A 19,792-nucleotide genomic window follows, 5' to 3' on the forward strand; every position below is an offset into this window, starting at 1 on the left:
TTTAAATGATGAATGTCTAGCTGCCCAAAAAAAAAGAAATAGAAAAGGAGCCCAACATGGACCCCAGAGAACCAAAGAGGAGAACCAATAAAGAAAATTAAATGTAGAAATTCCTTTGAAACAAACTTCCACAGGTATCGACTTTTCGATCAGTTACTGGCTCTATAGGCTGACATCCTATTGCAGCCTCAGAAAGCACAGGGAGAAAATAAAATGCAATGTTACAAATGTAAAAGGACAGTTCACAAATGCTAGGAGTTCGGTGAATAAAATGACAGAATTGGAACTGCTGATACACGAGGAGGATTTTGACTTTTTGGGAGTGTCACAAAGTCACCCTTGTGACTATCCAGGGCTACTGGTGGAGGGGGTGCACATGTGATTTGATTGAGTCATTTGATGGTAAGTATGAGGGATGACATTACTAACGGGGCAAGGGAGGAGGTGGAATCCTTGTGGCTTGAGCTTCAAGGGGAAAAACAAAACGGAAATTAATAGTGGAAAACCTGAAGGATGATGAGGAGACCGCAGGTAGAAATGGTGGTGAGGCAGGGAGATGTTATCATGGGAGACTTCAATTACCCGGATATTAACTGGGCAAATGAAACTGCTCAGTCATCTAGGGCCTGTCATTTCTTGACTGTCTTGCAGGACAATTTTATGTGTCAGTTGGTGGATGCCCCAACTAAAAATAATGCTTGACCTACTAATTACAAACAACACAGAGCTGATTACAGACCTGGAAGTAAGGGAGAACTTAGGAAACAGCATTCTCAGGGTGTTGCAGTCCATTCATAACATGTTACATATTACACCCAAAATATGAGTGTAACATGTTTCAAAATGTGAACTTATCCTTTAAACATTAATAAGAGAAGATATTCTAGACACAAAAACCACAGAAGAAAAGTGGGAGTACATTAATAGCAGATTAATTAATGGCAGTGTATTCCAATGGGCAACAAAAATAAAAGAACTAAAGGCAAACCAGGGTTGCTAAATTTGAGTGTAATAAGGCATATTAAGGACAAAATAAAAATTATAATTAATAAAATATAAGGCCAAAGGGTCACTGTCAGCATTCCAACATTAGAAGGAATGCAATAAGAAATGTAAGAGCACATCAGGGCAGCAAAAATAGATCACAAGAAACCCTTACTGTAGCTGAGAGAGTAAATAGAATCCCCCAAATTAAAAAAATAAAAAATAAATACATATATATATATATATATATATATATATATATTAATAGTACAGAGGCAAAACCGGAGACTGTTGGCCCCATAAATGATAAGGGAATTTGGTTATAAATGCCAAGCAGAAGGCAACTATATTAAACACTCTTCTCCTCAGTTTTTACTAAGGAAAAGGAGGTGTATAATAGACAAGATGGTATTGTTATGAACACAGCACAGAATGATCCCTCAAAGCTAACTGAAGCCAGTATTCAAAAAGACTTCAACCTCTGGGAGAATGCAGTATAGAAAATGATCTGGGGTCCTAGTAGACCACAGGGTTAGCAATAGCAAGCAAAGCTATCAGACGATTAGCATGTATTAAAAAGTGTATTTATTCAAGAAATAGAAATATAATTCTACCACTTTACAAAACTCTGGTTCTGCTACATCTAGAGTATGCTGTCCACTTTTGGTCTTCAGAGGGATGTGCTTTAACTGGAGAGAGTCTAGAGAAAGGCAACAATGCTGACAAGGGGACTGGAGAAACTCAGTTATGAGGAATGACTACATAAGTTAAAATTATTCTCCTTGGAGAAAACACGCTTAAGAGGTGATATGATTGCAAAATATAAATACCTAAATTGTGATTCTAGCATAGGGGGAAAAAAAAAAAAGATTCAGTCTCAGATCGCTTAAGATGACACATGGCTACACAATGAAGTTGGACGAGCAGCGGTTTAATCATAAACTATGCAAGGAATTCTTTCCTGTTAGAGCGATAAGGATGCGGAATTCCTTTTTACAATTGGTGGTGTCAGCAGGGAGTGTTGATAATTAAAAAAAAAAAACTCTTGGAAGGGCATCTTAGCCAATACAATATGCAGGGATATGGGAAATTGTAAAGGCATAAATACATGTACACTCTTACACCCACACAGGTTGAACTGAATGGACTGATGTCTTTATTTAACTTACCAATGATGTAACTTTGTAACAAATGTGTGCCTCCTGTGCTGACAGGTTGCTGGATGGCATCTTTTGGTACTTTTCTCTCTAGTTTCAACTAGCTGATCCTACACAGTAGAGATCACCTGACCAAATCCTAGGCTTTTGGTCATTTGACCAGCCCTTGAGGGAGACTTAAAGTAGCATTGTCCCCAGGATTAGGACGTAATATAACATTTTGATTTTTATTTATGCGTTTGAGCAAAGCTCATCTAAAAATAAATCAGGCAAGAACAGACCAACATTCTTCTCCCAAAATGTCTGCCACTGGTTTCATGATTTCACAAATAATTACACTTTGTTGTTAGAAGAAGTGATGCTTCACCATGGTAAACATGGCTCTGTCCTAACGTTTTTGAGACTTGTTGCTGCCATCAATTTTGAAAATCACCTTATTTTTTCTTAAAATGGTAACTTTTCTGAGTTTAAATATTTGATATGTTTTCTAATTCTAGTGTGAATAAAATATGAGTTTATAAGATTTGCAAATCATTGAATTCTGTTTTTATGTATATTTTACAAAGCGTCTCAACTTTTTTGGTATTGGAGTTATAAATGTGTAATTTTGTGCTTTTGTTCCTAACTCCTAGAGGCATTTGATACCTACCAGAGAGCATTTTCTCTAACATAGTCTGCCAGAGCTTATAAATGTAGAGATATTTTACCTGTCAGTCTTGTATTAGTACTTTTTTTGCACTCTTGCAAAGCCTTCTGTGGAGCATTGTCCACATCACTTACCAGGCTTTGCAGAGGCGGCTCCAGAATTCTGAGACGGTTGAGTACTAGAGATGAGCGAATCGAACATGACGAAGTGGAATTCGTTCCGAAGATTTGGAAAAATTCTATTCGCGACGAATCCGAAGATTAGCAAACTTCGGATGCACGAATCGAATTTTCCCAAAAATGGCGGCGACATGTGTGGCGACAGAGAAGATGGGGCGGGGATCTCTGGGAAGGCGCGCAGACAAGGTGCGCTGACCCATAATGCATTCATGACCCATAATGCATTCATGACATGTGATCGCATTAGCCAATCAGCAGCCAGCCAGCACTGTGTAATGGTGGAGCTATAAATCGCGGCCATCTTAGAATTCTCCATTAGCCTCCGGTCATTCAAGAGAGACAGACCTGTGTGTATTAAGGGACAGAGTTAGGGCCACAGAGACTTTAGGGCCACAGAAACTTTAGGGCCACAGAATCGTTACTCAGGGACACAGAATCGTTACTCAGGGACACAGAATTGTTACTCAGGGACACAGAATCGTTACTCAGGGACACAGAATTGTTACTCAGGGACACAGAATCGTTACTCAGGGACACAGAATCGTTACTCAGGGACACAGAATCGTTACTCAGGGACACAGAATCGTTACTTAGGGCCACAGCTATCAAAGAATCGAAAATTTAAAGTGACATACACCCTTTTTTTTTTTGGTGGCTGTCGTGCACAGTTGGTGCTGCAGTTTGCCGATTGTGCAAAATAAACTGACTTTCTGCTTCACAACCACTATTGTACGTTCAAAGAGTTAAATCCATTTACACGCCGGCTGGCGGTAATATTTTTTGGGTGATTAGTGCATTCCATTGACACAAACGTACAGTTTCCAGCCAACGGCAAGCTGCAATTGACCGATTGTGTACAATAAACTGACTTTCTGCTTCACAACCTGTCAGGAATGGACTCAGCGCTGGTGGTGGGACTCGCCTGCCGTGTGGGCTGCAGTACCAGAGCTGACCAGCGGGTGCTCTCAGCACTGGTGGTGGAGCTCACCTGCCGTGTGGGCTGCAGTACCAGAGCTGACCAGCGGGTGCTCTCAGCACTGGTGGTGGAACTCACCTGCCGTGTGGGCTGCAGTACCAGAGCTGACCAGCGGGTGCTCTTAGCAGCCAGAAGCTCACAATCAGCCAAACCTGGGGCTGATTACAGAAAGGTGTATATAAGGCATGACCAGGTCTGTGCTCTGGGCCTTGGTGTATGTTTTCCCATGAGCCTCTGTACCTGTATCCTGTGTTCCTGCTTCGTTGCTGACCCGGCTTGATCCTGATCTCTGTTGACCGTCTCCTGTTCTGACTACTGGCTCATCCCTGACTATTCTTCTGCCTACTCCTATGCTGTTTGACCTCCTGTTGCTGTACCTTGGCTTGTGACCCGTTTACTCTTTGCCTGCTGCTCTGTACTGATCTGCCTCCACCGTTACCGACCCGGCTTCTCTGACCACGCTAACTACTCTGCCATCCATCCATCCTGCACGGATCCAGCCGTACCTGCACATACCTCTGGCGGATCCCCCTACCACTAGCAGGTGTACTCAGGGGCCGCGACCTGGTCTCAGTCCTGCGCCAAGTCCATCCCCACCATCAGGGGCTCTGGAGAAAAGGCAGACTGGGGCTTAGACTCCGCGCCCTGGGGAATCCTGCCCTGAGGACCGCTAGAGGTACCACCAGGCAGTCGTTACAGAACCCTACGGTCGGCCTGACCGTTCCACCTCTCCAGCCCTGACTACGCCTGTGTTCCTGCACCTCCTAAGATTAGTGGAAGGTTAGTTTGTTCACTGTACGTTTATACATATATATATCTGGGTGGCTAATAATAACCTGTATTGTATTGTACCTGAGACCTGCGTTTCCCTGTGTCAGTCCACACCTTTCTGGTCATTCCTTGATTCCTGACACAACCACTATTGTACGTTCAAAGAGTTAAATCCATATACACGCTGGGTGGCGGTAATATTTTTTGGGTGATTAGTGCATTCCAGTGACAGAAACGTACAGTTTCCAGCCAACGGCAAGCTGCAATTGACCGATTGTGTACAATAAACTGACTTTCTGCTTCACAACCACTATTGTACGTTCAAAGAGTTAAATCCATTTACACGCCGGCTGGCGGTAATATTTTTTGGGTGATTAGTGCATTCCAGTGACCTAAACGTACAGTTTCCAGCCAACGGCAAGCTGCAATCGACCGATTGTGCTAAATAAACTGACTTTCTGCTTCACAACCACTATTGTACGTTCAAAGAGTTAGATCCATTTACACGCCGGGTGGCGGTAATATTTTTTGGGTGATTAGTGCATTCCAGTGACATAAACGTACAGTTTCCAGCCAACGGCAAGCTGCAATTGACCGATTGTGCTAAATAAACTGACTTTCTGCTTCACAACCACTATTGTACGTTCAAAGAGTTAAATCCATATACACGCCGGGTGGCGGTAATATTTTTTGGGTGATTAGTGCATTCCAGTGACATAAACGTACAGTTTCCAGCCAACGGCAAGCTGCAATTGACCGATTGTGCTAAATAAACTGACTTTCTGCTTCACAACCACTATTGTACGTTCAAAGAGTTAGATCCATTTACACGCTGGGTGGCGGTAATATTTTTTGGGTGATTAGTGCATTCCAGTGACAGAAACGTACAGTTTCCAGCCAACGGCAAGCTGCAATTGACCGATTGTGTACAATAAACTGACTTTCTGCTTCACAACCACTATTGTACGTTCAAAGAGTTAAATCCATTTACACGCCGGCTGGCGGTAATATTTTTTGGGTGATTAGTGCATTCCAGTGACCTAAACGTACAGTTTCCAGCCAACAGCAAGCTGCAATTGACCGATTGTGCTAAATAAACTGACTTTCTGCTTCACAACCACTATTGTACGTTCAAAGAGTTAGATCCATTTACACGCCGGGTGGCGGTAATATTTTTTGGGTGATTAGTGCATTCCAGTGACATAAACGTACAGTTTCCAGCCAACGGCAAGCTGCAATTGACTGATTGTGCTAAATAAACTGACTTTCTGCTTCACAACCACTATTGTACGTTCAAAGAGTTAAATCCGGTTTTATTTTTGGGGTGCTTATTGAATTAAAGAGTATGTCAGACAACACGCAGAGGAGGCAATGTTTCAGGAGCGAGCAGACGTGGCAGCAGAGGAAGGGGTCGAGGCAGCACTAGTCGCAGCCAGAGGCCAGTGCTCCCGGTGTCATCCAGCGGTCGTGTCTCCACCGACAACCCTGCCGTCATCGATTGGTTGACTCGGTCGTCTTCCTCTTCCCAGGTCACCTCTGACACCTACAGCCAACGGTCGGTGGGTACGTCAGACATAACCGTTAGTTGGCATGGCCCGGGAGCAAGCCCACTGAAATCACGTGTCCTCGACCTGCCCCTGTCCTTTGGTGTTCCCTCACCAAGCGAAGTATCGCATGCTGTGGGCTCAGCCCCACTGTACAGTGAGGAAGAGCTAACAGAGGGCGGTCAGGAATGGGGGGAGACATCCGCCTCTTCAGCAGCCAGGCGAAGAAGTACTGGCGAGGAGAGTGGCTCGGTAGCCAGTCTAGAGACAGGTCTGTCTCCTGACCCGCACACAGCCGAGGGGGCTAGTAGTGACGCGGAGACCCTAATTGATGATGATGAGGCTGATCGCACTTGGCAGCCTCGTCGTCATCAGGCTATTGCTTCCGCATCATCAGGAGAAGAGGGTGCCAGCTTGCCAGCGAGCAAAACAGTCGGTGGGTTGCCCAGGAGGCAGCAGGGTCGCAGCAGTGTCAGTGGAGGCAAACGGCCACGGAGTAGAGCACCAGCTCCACTGCAGCCTACCACCACGGCCAGTAGTGGTGCCGGTGTGCACGGAGGAAGTAGCAGTCAGCCAGTGAGGAGTAGCGGGGGCAAAGTTTCCTACTCGGCGGTGTGGCAATTTTTCGTCCAGCTGCCCGAGGAAGTAAACGTAGCCGTATGTCGACTATGTGGCCAGAAAGTCAAGCGTGGCCAGGGGGCCAATGTTGGGACTACAGCGTTGCGTCAGCATATGCAGCGTCGCCATTCGGTGGCCTGGGAAAACCGTGATAAAGATACGGCGGTTCTGCCTGCCCCAGCCCCCGCTCCATCACCCGCTCCGTTACTTGCTCCGTCACCCGACGTCAATCGCCCTCTATCATCCAGTCAAGGCTCCAACACCTCTGCTGAGGGGAGTTGTCGCTCGTTGGCATCTTCCACTCGTTCAGATGCTCCTTCTCCTGCTACTCCTCTTCACGGATTCTGTCAGCAGTCTTTCTTGGAATCCGTTTCCAAGAGACAACAGTTTGCGAGCACGCACCCGACGGTGCAGAAGCTGAACGTCCTCCTGTCCAAGTTGCTGGTGCTGCAGTCCCTCCCTTTCCAAGTGGTGGACTCAGCACCTTTCCGAGAAATGATGGCTTGTGCCGAGCCGCGGTGGAGAGTGCCAAGCCGGCATTTCTTCGCCAAAAAGGCAGTGCCAGCCCTGCATTCACATGTAGAAGAGATGGTGGGCCAGTCTTTGAGCATGTCGGTCTCTGCCAAAGTGCACGGCAGCGCCGACGTGTGGAGCTGTAACTACGGTCAGGGACAGTACATGTCATTTACGGCCCACTGGGTGAACGTGGTGCCGGCACAGTCGCACCAGCAACTTGGACAGGTCACGCCGCTTTTGCCTCCACGTTTGCACGTCCTTGGTCCAGCAAAGATGTCCGCCTCTACCACCTCTTCTTCCGCCGTGTCCTCAGCCGCCACCCCCGTGCCAAGTCCCATTACCCGACCGGCATATCACATGTGCAGGGCGCAACGGTGTCACGCTGTGCTGCACCTGGTATGCCTTGGCGAACGTAGTCACACAGGGGAGGAACTTCTGAGTGTAATGAACAGAGAAATCGACAGATCGCTGTCTCCGCGCAAACTGAAAATCGGAACCATGTTGACCGACAACGGAAAGAACATGGTGTCTGCTCTGCGTCAAGGAAGGTTGTGCCATGCGCCATGCATGGCTCACGTGTTCAATCTGGTTGTCAAGCGGTTCCTAAAATCCACCATCCCACTGCAAGACATCCTTAAAATGTCACGTAAACTTTGCATGAATTTCAGCCATTCCTACACCGCAAAGCACACCCTCCTTGAGCTGCAGCGGCAGAACGGAATTCCACAGCATCGCCTGATCTGCGACGTTGCAACAAGGTGGAATTCAACCCTACACATGTTAGACCGCCTTTACGAACGGAGAAAGGCCATCACCGATTTCCTGATGTTACAAGCGGATAAAGGTACTCCCCTGTGTAACTTAGATGTCAGCCATTGGCAGCTCATGCGTGACACCTGCCGCTTGCTCAGGCCCTTTGAGGAGGCCACGCTATTCGTGAGTCGGCAGGACTATGGGATGAACGACGTCATTCCTCTGTTGCACGTCCTGGAACAAATGCTGTTAACAATGGCTGGTCAGGGTGCGGTAGACGTGGCGCACAGATCTCAACGCCACATGACCCCTGTGGGGGCAGGACAGGAAGAAGAGGAGGAGGTAGAGGAGGACATTGGTGCTCAGGAATTATTGAGTGAAATGGGTGGTTTTTCCACTCAGCGGACAGGAGTGGAGGAGCAGGAGCATCTGGTAGAGGAGGAGGAGGAGACAGAGGACCCAGACGCACCGTGGCAGTATGCTGTGGAGATGGAGGCAGGGAGTCCCTCGCATTCCTTGGCACAAATGGCCCATAGCATGCTCAGTTGCTTGCGTAGCGACAGCCGAATAATAACCATCAGACAGAGGGATGACTTTTGGCTGTCCACCTTGTTGGACCCTCGCTACCGTTCAAAAATGGTGGCCTTTTTCACACCTGCTGAGAGGGAGGCCAAAATAAAGTACTATAAAAACCACCTATGTAGTCATGCAGTATATAGCCCTATCGGCCACTTTCTGGCATCCAGTTGCTGTAGCCCCCATCACCACACTGTGCCACGGGCCCCTGTACCGCCTTCTCATACTGCTGCCAGATCCATCCTCTGCCATGTGCGTCTTTGTCGTCTGCTCATGCTGCTGGGTTCCAGTTTTAAACCTAGGCCTGTGTATGGCTTCCGAATACTGCTGCCTCCACCGCCACCCTGCGCCATGTGCCTCTGTCGTCTGCTCACGCTGCTGACGGCTTCCGCTTTTTAACCGAGGCCTGTGTTTGGCTTCCGAATACTGCTGCATCCACCGCCACCCTGCGCCATGTGTCTCTGTCGTCTGCTCACGCTGCTGACATCTTCCGCTTTTTAACCTAGGCCTGTGTATGGCCTTCAATTGAAGCTGCTTCTGCTCCGCCACTCTGCCATTGGACTCTTGATAGTCGTCTCCCCACGCTGCTGCTGGGGGGACTTTTTAACATAGGCCTCTGTATGGCCTTCAATTTTAGCTGCTTACGCTCCGCCACTCTGCCATGGGCCCCTGTACCGCCTCCTCATGCTGCTGCCAGGCCCGTAATCTGCCATGGGCCCCCGTACCAACTCCTCATGCTGCTGCCAGGCCCGTAATCTGTCATGGGCCCCTGTACCGCCTCCTCATGCTGCTGCCAGGTCCAGAGTGTGTCATGGGTCCCTGTACGGCCTCCCATTGCTGCTGTCTCCATCGCCACACTCTGCCATGTGCCACTTTCAGGTCTCCTCACACTGCTGGTGGGTTCCATTTTGTCATAGGGTGCTGTATGGCCTCCCATTGCTGCTGCCTCCACCGCCACACTGTGGCTCCACACTCTGGTTTTGGCCCCGTGACTGCCCAAATGAGTGAAGTGTGCGGTGATTCTAAGATCGACGGCACTCATCTGCATGTCATACTGACTGACAGTATTATTTCTCTTCCCCAGCAGACTCCAAGGGCATTTAAATTAAAGGTACAGTGTTCTGCACTAATATAAAGGCTCTCTGAAGCCTAGAAACACCCTTTTTATAAGGTAAATTCGCAGCGAATATATTCGGCTCGAAGCGAATTTTTTCGGCGAATTCGGCGAATCAGCCGAACCGAATTTTTGAATAATTCGCTCATCTCTATTGAGTACACATCCGTGTCTATTTTGTCCGCTGGCCAACTCCTGGTGAGCTTGTCATCAGTGGCTGGACCAATTTTTTTTTCTTTGTTCTTCATAAAATAGGTAGGCATTGTTTGCGAAGTATATTTGAAAGCCCTTTCGCTTTGAAGAGATTCTTCATTTTTCCTCTTTGGGGTGAGGAAGAGTCTTGTGATAGCCCTTCCTCAGGGAGAAACTCTGTGCACAAGCAGTACATGAAGAGAGATGCCAGGGCTGGAGCCTGGGCATAGAGTGTGTGACGTTCTATGAATTCATTGCGCCTCTGGACCTGAATGTGTCCTCGAGTCAGAAAACTAGAACATTCTGTTTTGTGGTCGCTATGCTCCAGTCGATGCTTTGTGATGCTCCTAGATACTGAGACTTGCTCTACCACTGCTGAGCAACTGGGTAGTTCGTACTTCTCCCTGGAGGGTCCTATTGTTGTTTGACTTTAGCACATCTGTGCATATTTCTGCTTGCACAGCCACATCACCTATTCACAGACACATTCACAGGGATCATTATTGGGAGGGACCGCAAGTCTCATCTGCCACAGCAACAGGTACACAATCGCACTGGTGGGGTGACATCACTGCACTTGGTCCATTTTTACTTTCTCTATCTCCATAATGGAATGTTTTTACCTCTGTACAGACCTGGGGCTGGGATGTAAACTATGTGGGAGCCTGCTCATTGCAACCACAAAGCACTGATGGTTGCAATGCTCTGCAGGCTTAAAAAAATGCAAATTGTTTTTTTTAATAATGTGGATGCATTTATTACGTTTTTGCAAAAGGCTGACTATGCCTTTTAAAAGTGGGTGCGGTAATTTTTATTTGGATATTAAGTGTATTTGTTTAAAGGAGAAGTATGGGTTATACTTCTCCTATGGGTCACAGGAGTGCACTTCATTTTGCGCTCCTGTAACCCATTTTCTGTCAGCAGTGGGCTAAAGCCCACTGTTGGCTGACGTCACTCAGCCAGTCCAGGCTCAGGAATGATCACAACTTTACTGGCAGTTCCTGGCTCTCTGCAGAGTGAGAACCGAGAACTGAGCAATCAGCAGTTGTATTTGAAAAAAAAACAAGTTTTTCATAGTTTGTTATAAAATTTGCAAAGAAATATACTTTATTCATAAATATAGGCCAACATGTATTCTGGAATATTTATTTAGTAAGACTAACCCAAATTAGTGTTTATTTAGTCTGTAGGAAAGTTATAGGTCCTAAAATGCCAGGACAGTAAATATACCACCAAATGACCTCTATTTGAAAAGTACATAATCCAAGGTATTTATTAAGAGGAATGATGAGTTTTATAAAGTTGTAATTATTTTGTCACAATTTTTTGGAAAATTAAGATTTTTTTTTTTTTGTTATACACAAGTTAAGTTATCAATCAAGTGGAACTGCACTGCACCTGAGCACCACAAACCGAAAATGCTATTTATTTAATTAATTGTTAATATTCAAATCAAACTCGCCCTTCCATCCATGTCTCCATGCTTTATTTTGCTGAGAATTAATTTTGAAAAACACACTCTGGTATTTCTGGCAGTGGCCATCTTGAGTACTTGCAGATGATTCATGTAGCATTTATTTCCTGGAATCCATCTGCCCTTAGCTCAGGCATTGGCTGAGCTAAGAACCCACCCTCCCTTCCTGAAGGCTGCTGGAATGTATGACATCATTTGCCTAGGCATGGAAATCAGGAAGTAACTGAGGAAATGTAAAAAAAAAAGTTTAATACAAATAAATATGATATACTTTCCTATCTTTTCTAATGCTACCAGCATAAGGATTATGTTGATCAAGAGAATGAAGTTCCACTTTAATAAGATATCTCTAACACACGTCAAAGCATACTTAGAACTACACAATAAAGGAAAATACCACTGCTGAATGTACATCACCAAAAGCAAGGTATAATTGAAAAAATTATATATATGGTCTATAGTATATATAATGATAATAAATGAACATGGGCACAGATAATTCTAATGAAATAGAGGTAATACAAATAAAATCAAAATTAAAAATGAATTAAAAGTAAATGCAGGGGGCGTGGTCTGCCGCGGCTGGGAGATGGTCGCATAGAGAGAGAGCTCCCGCCGGCCGGATCCCTCTGTGTTGCTACACTACGGAACGGGGTGAGAGGGAGCTGTCACATCATGGGGAAGACTGACCGGACTTCATCCGGTACCCGATCGCGCTCCCCACGGGGCCAGGGTGTGCAGGGGAGACACATAACGGAGCTCTTCCGCTCCCAACAGCAAAGGGAGGGGCCGCAGCCATCTTCATCTCCTTCTCCTGCTGCGTCCCCCTCCGCCCCCCTCCTCCTCTCCACGGCTGCTAATGTGGTTAACCCTTCCTGCTCTGAAATGCAGGCAGCTACAGACACAGTACCTCAACATGATGTCCCCTCTGCCTCACAATCTCTGTCCCTGAGGGATCTTCAGGCTGTGGCTGCTGACATTAAGGCCACCCTGACAGCCACACTCACTGCAGCATTAGGGGACCTGCATAATGATCTAAGGGCCATGGGTTCACGTTTGGATCACGTGGAATCCGCATCCAGGCAAAATGGTTCCGCAATTCTTGATTTACATCATCGGTCATCGATACACGCGTCAACTATCAGAGAACTCCACAGGCATATTGAGGATTTAGATAACCGTGGCCGCAGGCGTAACATCAGGATCCGCGGTCTCCCAGAATCAGTAGAAAATACCGATATTCCCAAGGCAGCAATAGCCATATTTAATAACCTCCTTGGTCGCCCGCCAGCTACCCCAATTGACATCGAACGTGTGCACAGAGCGATCCGCCCCAGGAGGGGAGATGCAGACCCACCCAGGGATATCGTTTGCTGCCTAGTCAGCTACCCGCTCAAAGAAGATATCCTCCGCTGTGCTAGAGACAGAGGGCGCCTTTTGTATGAGGGTACAGAAATACAATTGTTTCAGGATGTATCCAGCACCACCCTACGCCAGCGGCGCGCTTTACGCCCTCTTCTGGATACGCTCCGATCACGTAACATCCCGTACAGATGGAGGTTCCTCTTCTGTCTCTCTGTACAAGTTAGTGGTCGTTCCTACAACTTGCGCACCCCTGAAGAACTGCCCTCTTTTTGTGCCTCCATAGACATCCCGCTGATTGACCTGCCTGATTGGTTTAGCTCCATGAGATTGCCGCTATCCCAGGATTTGGCGGCCGAGGATAATGCTATGGATTGGCGCGGTCAGTCCTCTCGTAGAGGGCGGATGGCCCCATCGACCCCTCCGAGACCCCTAATGGGGGACGCCACGACTACCTTTAGTCCGACGGCCTCGCCAGCACACAGGAGGCCAAGACGCGAAACCTAATGGTCCCTGTTCTTCCCTTAACATTGCTACTTTGATGCATACCCTGCTGAGTACGTTCTACTGTTACTGCACACCTTTTTTCGTCCACCCGCCTCATATGTTCTAATTGCGCACTTGCGCTCTCTGATCAATGCTCGTCGGACTCCTACTTTACCACCTTTGCCACCTTTACTGTTTATCCGTCAAGCTTGCGGCCTGTGTTTCACGGAACTCCGTCTCTGCCCTATGCGCAAATAGTGGGCCTCCACAGCTCCTTCATGCCTTACAGGGGGTTGGGAGTCGGCACCGTTCTAGCTGTCTCGTCCTCATACATGGGGGAACAGTTTCTGGGATCTGCCTTACTAATTGTCACCTAGTCCTCCGCACTCCACAGCGAGTCCTCCGCCTCCAGCTGGTTATCGATTGGTGCCTTCTCCTAGCCTTTTATTTCCTATTACCATCTGGAGGCATCCTGGGCGATGAACATCCTCCGACATCGTCTTGCTGGTATGCTCTGAACTTCGCCCTCACATCTTTGCGGACGTCCTGCTGCTCGCCTGGGGCTGTTCGGTGATGGATTGTTCGCCCCCCTCATCCTCTCTGTGGACATTGGAACGTTTGGCCTTCCCGATCCTATGGCAATGCTCCCTGCTCAATTTGTAATGTATAATTTCTGCGTACCTATGTTAGTGTCTCTAAATTTTGACCGGGAGGTGGTTTTGGGGGAGATGGTTATTGTTTGCGGGGATGGATCACTGTTTTTTTTTTTTTTTATCTCTCGGGGAGTGTACATGTTCTTTTAGTCAGTGAATTTGACTGTGTGGACAAGCATCACCTCTTCCCGCTACTGGCTAGATATTTCAGAATGGTACCATGTCATTCTCTTCCACCCGGCTTTTACTTGGCCGAAATGGCATACCTGTGGGCCTGCGTGCCTTTGATCACTCCCATGCTCACTTCCCTCCTCCTCCTCCTCCCCACTCTTACGCCATTCCGAGAGAGGTGATGCTCGTACCCTTTGTTTCCCTGGGGACGCTAGCTACTATCTTGGTGTGGGGGGGGTAGGGGGAGGAAGGGTTTTCTATGTCTTATCTAGTCCCCTTGATACTCATATATTTGTGGGATGATGACGGGCCTTGGTCTTAGGGGGCTTCATTAGTAACAGCTGAACAGGGGCTTATTGATGTTTTATCTGATTTTGTCATGCTCATTCATGTTTTGATATTGTTGACTTGTTATGTTTGTGCCTTGTGCTGTGGTTTGCCTGTAATATATGCAGGGGTCTTCCAATATTCTCCGTTCAGTGAGGTGCCCCTTTACTATCTCACGCCCACCTTGGCGTGGGCTGCTCTTCCCAATGCGGTCACTCTGCACGTGCCTTACGCTTCTTTCCTACTAAGCGTAGCTAGACCCCTCGCTCGGCGACATTCCACGTGTGATACATCTACTAAAGTTGCCCAGGTCTTCTTCCTTTGCATGTCACATGTCACTTCATCTCCCATGGAAGACCGGTACCCAAACCTTTATGTGCCCCACCCCTGCGGACTTCTGACATCACTTACATCTCTCGAACCCCGCTCCCTTGTTCTTGCCTTTTGTTTTATGATTTCTCATAGGGGGCTACCGGCCGGCGGATGCGCACTTCCTGGTTTCACGCCGACCTCGTTCCCCACACAGTGAGCTCAGCGAGCTTCCACTGATACTTTTTCATTCGGCTTCTATCCGTATCTTTTTTCTGAGCTTCTTTTCTTTTTTCTGCTCCTCTTCCCTTTCCCCAACCCTTTCCCCTTTTCCTGTTTTCTTTCTCTCACGTGGAACAGCGGGACTGTTCCTCTAGCCGTATACTTTCTATACCCCCCCTTTTTTTTTTTTTTTTTTTTTCTCTCTCCTTCCCCCCTCCTTTTTCCCATCCCCGGATCCTCGGCATACCGAAGCCCCGGACTCAGGCTCCACCTTCCTACAGCCATGCTTTCTTCCACTTCACAGACGGGACAACTGTCTCTGAAACTTCTTTCACTTAATGTCAAAGGTTTGAACGTACCCGAAAAGCGTTCCATGCTCCTCTCTTACTTACACAAACAGAAAGCGGATGTGGTCTTTTTACAAGAAACGCATTTTCGCCAAGACTCCATTCCAAAGCTTTACAATTTCTACTTCCCCACGGTCCTCCACGCCGCCAACCCCCTGGCTAAGTCTAAGGGGGTTGCAATATTGTTCGACAGACACCTCCAGTTTAATATAAAGGATTCTATGGTGGACCCTGAGGGTAGATACCTGTTTATAAAGGGAGTATTCGCTAACAGACCTATCACATTCGCCAATGTCTATGCCCCCAATGTTCAACAGGTCTCCTTCATGCGCTCAATTGTCTCTGCCCTAGCTGCTTTCCAGGAAGGGTTACTGATACTTGGAGGCGATCTGAATGTCCCCTTAAGCCCTCTGCTAGACTCCTCCTCGGGTAGTTCTTTTCTGCCCTACAAGGCTCTCAGGCAAATACATATACAATTACAGCTTCTACAATTACATGACACCTGGCGTACACTTTATCCCACTGTTAAAGATTATACTTTTTTTTCCCCACCACACAATAAGTATTCTAGGATAGATTACTTTTTTTTGTCGCAACCAGATCTCCCTCTCCTATATGCGGCTACTGTTGAACCGATTGTCCTTTCCGATCATCATCCTATCACCATGACGCTTCGGTTTCCCATCTCGCACCCGCGCTCCAAATACTGGCGTTTGGATGCTTCCCTTCTTACGGATGCCGCTATTGTTCAGGAGCTCCGCTCTAATATGGCTGAATATTTTTCCTTGAACAGCTCGTCAGACACCTCACCCATCACACAATGGGAGGCCCACAAGTGTGTCATACGGGGTAGCCTCATAGCCCTTGCGACAAGACGTAAGAAAGCCAAGCAGGAGCGTCTGAAGCTCCTCTCAGATAGGATCCGCTCTTTGGAGAGAGTACATAAACGGACTCTGGCTGCGTCGACCCTTTCGGAACTCACGCATGCACGCACACAGCTTCTCACGGAACTGGGTAAAGCGGTTAGAAAAAGATACATTCTTACACATAAGCTCTATTATGAGTTCGCAAATAAGAGCGGGAAATTTCTAGCTAGAGCTCTTCGGGAGAAACGGGCTAGTATGACGGTTCATAAAATCAGAGGCTCTGATGGCATTGAGGCTACATCTAACCCCGATATTGCCGCCCATTTTGAACGCTACTATAAATCCTTGTACAACCTCCCTCCGGAACGCCCCCCCATACATTCGGACAAATCTAGAACTACCTTGATCTCTGAATTTCTCCATCTCTACGGTTCACCCGCCCTCTCCGAGGATCTGGTGCACGCTATGGAAAATGATCTTACCCTACTTGAACTGCAATCTGCAGTAAAACAGATGAAACCGGGGAAGAGCCCGGGCCCTGATGGTTTTTCAGTAGCCTATTATAAATCCTTTTTAGATATACTGGGTACTCCATTTCTTGCTGCTTTTAACACTCTCGCTCAACCTTCAGGGCCGCCTAACCACCTGTTGGAGGCACACATTACAGTTATCCCCAAAGACGGGAAGGATAACACCCAGGTTTCCAATTATAGACCCATTTCCTTGCTGAACGTGGACGTCAAACTATTCGCGAAGATCATTGCTAATCGTCTTCTTCCCTCGCTTCCCTCCCTGGTCGATTTGGACCAAGCAGGATTTATCCCTGGTAGAGAAGCAAGGGACAACACTATCAAGGCCCTTAATCTCCATCACTGGCTTCGCAGGTCTAACACGCCGGGTTTTTTCCTCTCCTTGGATGCAGAAAAGGCCTTTGACAGGATTGCCTGGGATTACTTGAACGCGTCTTTGGTGGCACTGGGTTTGGGTGAGAAGATGCTCAACTTTATCATGGCCCTCTATTCTGCCCCTACTGCCCGGGTCCGGGTGAACGGCCATCTGTCCAACTCCTTTCATTTACGGAACGGTACACGTCAGGGATGCCCCCTCTCCCCGCTTTTGTTTGTCCTATCCCTTGAGCCCCTGTTGCGGAAAATTCGTTTAAACCCTGATGTTAAAGGAATCACGGTGACAGATAAGGAATATAAACTTGCAGCTTATGCGGATGATATTCTTTTGTTCTTGGCGGACCCTCACATCACTCTTCCAAACCTACTGAAAGACTTTGCCCTTTTCAGATATTTGTCGAATTTTAAAATCAATTTTTCCAAATCTGCCGCCCTTAACATTACTTTGTCTGCGGAGCTAGTCTCTGCTTGTGAGGCCCAATTCCCATTTCACTGGGAAAGGGATTCCCTAACTTATCTTGGTATCCAGCTCACCAGCAACCTTGATGACCTTTACATGAAAAACTTTCTTCCCGCTCTTCGCTCTATGCAAGATGACCTCAATAAATGGCACCGTCCTTGTTTCTCGTGGTTTGGAAGGGCAGCGATCATTAAAATGAATGTACTTCCCCGTCTCCTGTATCTCTTCCAAACATTACCAATTCACTTACCTCCTGCTTTCTTTGCTTCTTGCAAAAGACTGTGTTCACTGTTCCTTTGGAGCCACAAACGTCCGCGTATTGCCTACTCCCAATTAACCCTTTCTAAACTTAAAGGGGGTATAGGATTCCCTGATCTTTACCGCTACTATTGGGCGTGTCATCTTTCCCGGATAGTTGATTGGCACGTTCACACTGCCTCTAAAGACTGGATATCTATCGAGAATGCTTGCTCGCCCTTCCCCCTGGCATCGATTCCTTGGCTTTTGCCGAAACACACGCCACAAGTTCTTCTCACCCATCCTTTGGTGGGACCTACGTTAAAAATTTTCCGTTCGGCTTGTAGATCTGCAGCCATTTCTGACACACCCAACCCCCTGACCCCCATACGCCTCAACCCTGACTTTCCCCCTGGCATGCATAAAGACTTTTTATTGAAACATTGGCCACACAAACAGCTCTTAGTGAAACATTTTCTCCGCAAGGGCAAGGTGAAAACACTCCGAGAATTGCAAGAAAGTCTGGGTATTCGCGAATTCCCTTTCTGGGTATATTTCCAGATCAGACATTATCTGCTCTCTCATAAACCCCCTCATAACTGGCATCGCTCTCTTACCCCATTTGAATCTGCATGCGCGAAGGCTGAACCGCGGAAACATCTGATCTCGGAGATCTACCCACTTCTAGTGGAGAGCCGGTCTTATGACTCCCTCCCCGCATGTCGGGCTTGGAGGAGAGATCTTAATGCTGAGCTGTCGGACTCAGACTGGGACCTGGTCTTCCAATACTCTCATAAATGTTCCCTCAATGTCTCGACACAAGAAAACAGCTACAAAATAGCCTCTAGATGGTACCGAACTCCTTCAAGAATTCATCATTTTAACCCCGCCTTCCCCAACAGCTGCTGGAGATGCGGGACCCCGGATGGGTCCTTTCTTCACATTTGGTGGTCTTGCCCGATTCTTCAACCATTTTGGCTGGAGGTCCATAGGTTAGTAGTTTCTATAAGTTCCTTGCCCTTAGCTCTCTCTCCTGCTCAATTCCTCCTCCATCATTCTTCCCTTCCCAGGGCTCAGTACTTTAAATCATTAGCCATGCACATGATCAACGCAGCCAGACTCTGTATTCCGGTTCTGTGGGGCTCCACTCGCTCTCCCTCTATACGTGAATGGCTCACCCGAGTGGGTAAAACGGCGGACATGGAAGAACTGGTTGCGACTGCTCTCGACACTCCTACGAAATTCTCTCACGTATGGGCCTGTTGGACCCATTTTCTGACTACCCCGGAGTATCGATCCCTCATGGACCAGCCTGTCTGCACCTGATATGGACTTCCCGATAGTGTCATTTAGTAGTATTTGACCTGAGGGTGCTATCATACTCCCCCCTGTGTTACATGCGCATTCTTTCGACGCCGATGACAGCGTATGTTCCACCCACTCCCGTTACTGTTTGTATTGAGGATAAGATATTTTTGACAGTTGTCCCCTCTCTTATTTTACCCTCCATATTTGCTTCCCTTCCTCCCTCCCCCCCTCCCCTCCTTCCCCTTTTTTTTTTTTTTTTCTCTCTTTCTTTCTTTCCCTTTTTTCTCGCCTTCTCCTTTCTTTTCTTTTCATTTGCTTACACACGTCTCGGACAATTTTTTCAATAGCACATTGAGTAGGTGGTCAGCATCACCTCTCGCAATTAATCAGCGGTTCCCACGACAATTACTCCTACATTCGCACAATTCCACCATCGTATTCTGTAGTATTGACTTCTACTTAGGTATTGTATTTGCTCGTCTCCCCCCCACAGATTTTTACCGCAAGACAATATGGTAGGAGGCCAAACGTCTCTTTCTTTTTAGCACTTGACAAGCCTACCTAAATATTACAGGCACAACCCTGTCGTGGCCTAGTTCATCCACACTGTTTGGTTTTGCGTTGGACCTCATTTGCCTT

The 19,792-nt window shown here is 47.3% G+C and overlaps 1 protein-coding gene across 1 annotated transcript in view; it reads left to right on the forward strand.

Moving 5' to 3' along the window:
* MRE11 (MRE11 double strand break repair nuclease) overlaps nt 1–19,792 on the forward strand; it is a 434,841-nt gene that overhangs the window by 156,298 nt on the left and 258,751 nt on the right. The gene's annotated exons all lie outside the window — the stretch shown is intronic.

The sequence above is a fragment of the Staurois parvus genome, unplaced genomic scaffold (genome assembly GCF_062004578.1).
Source record: "Staurois parvus isolate SC_StPar_1 unplaced genomic scaffold, SC_StPar_1.0 ptg000858l, whole genome shotgun sequence".
In the NCBI taxonomy this organism is placed as follows: Eukaryota; Metazoa; Chordata; class Amphibia; order Anura; family Ranidae; genus Staurois; species Staurois parvus.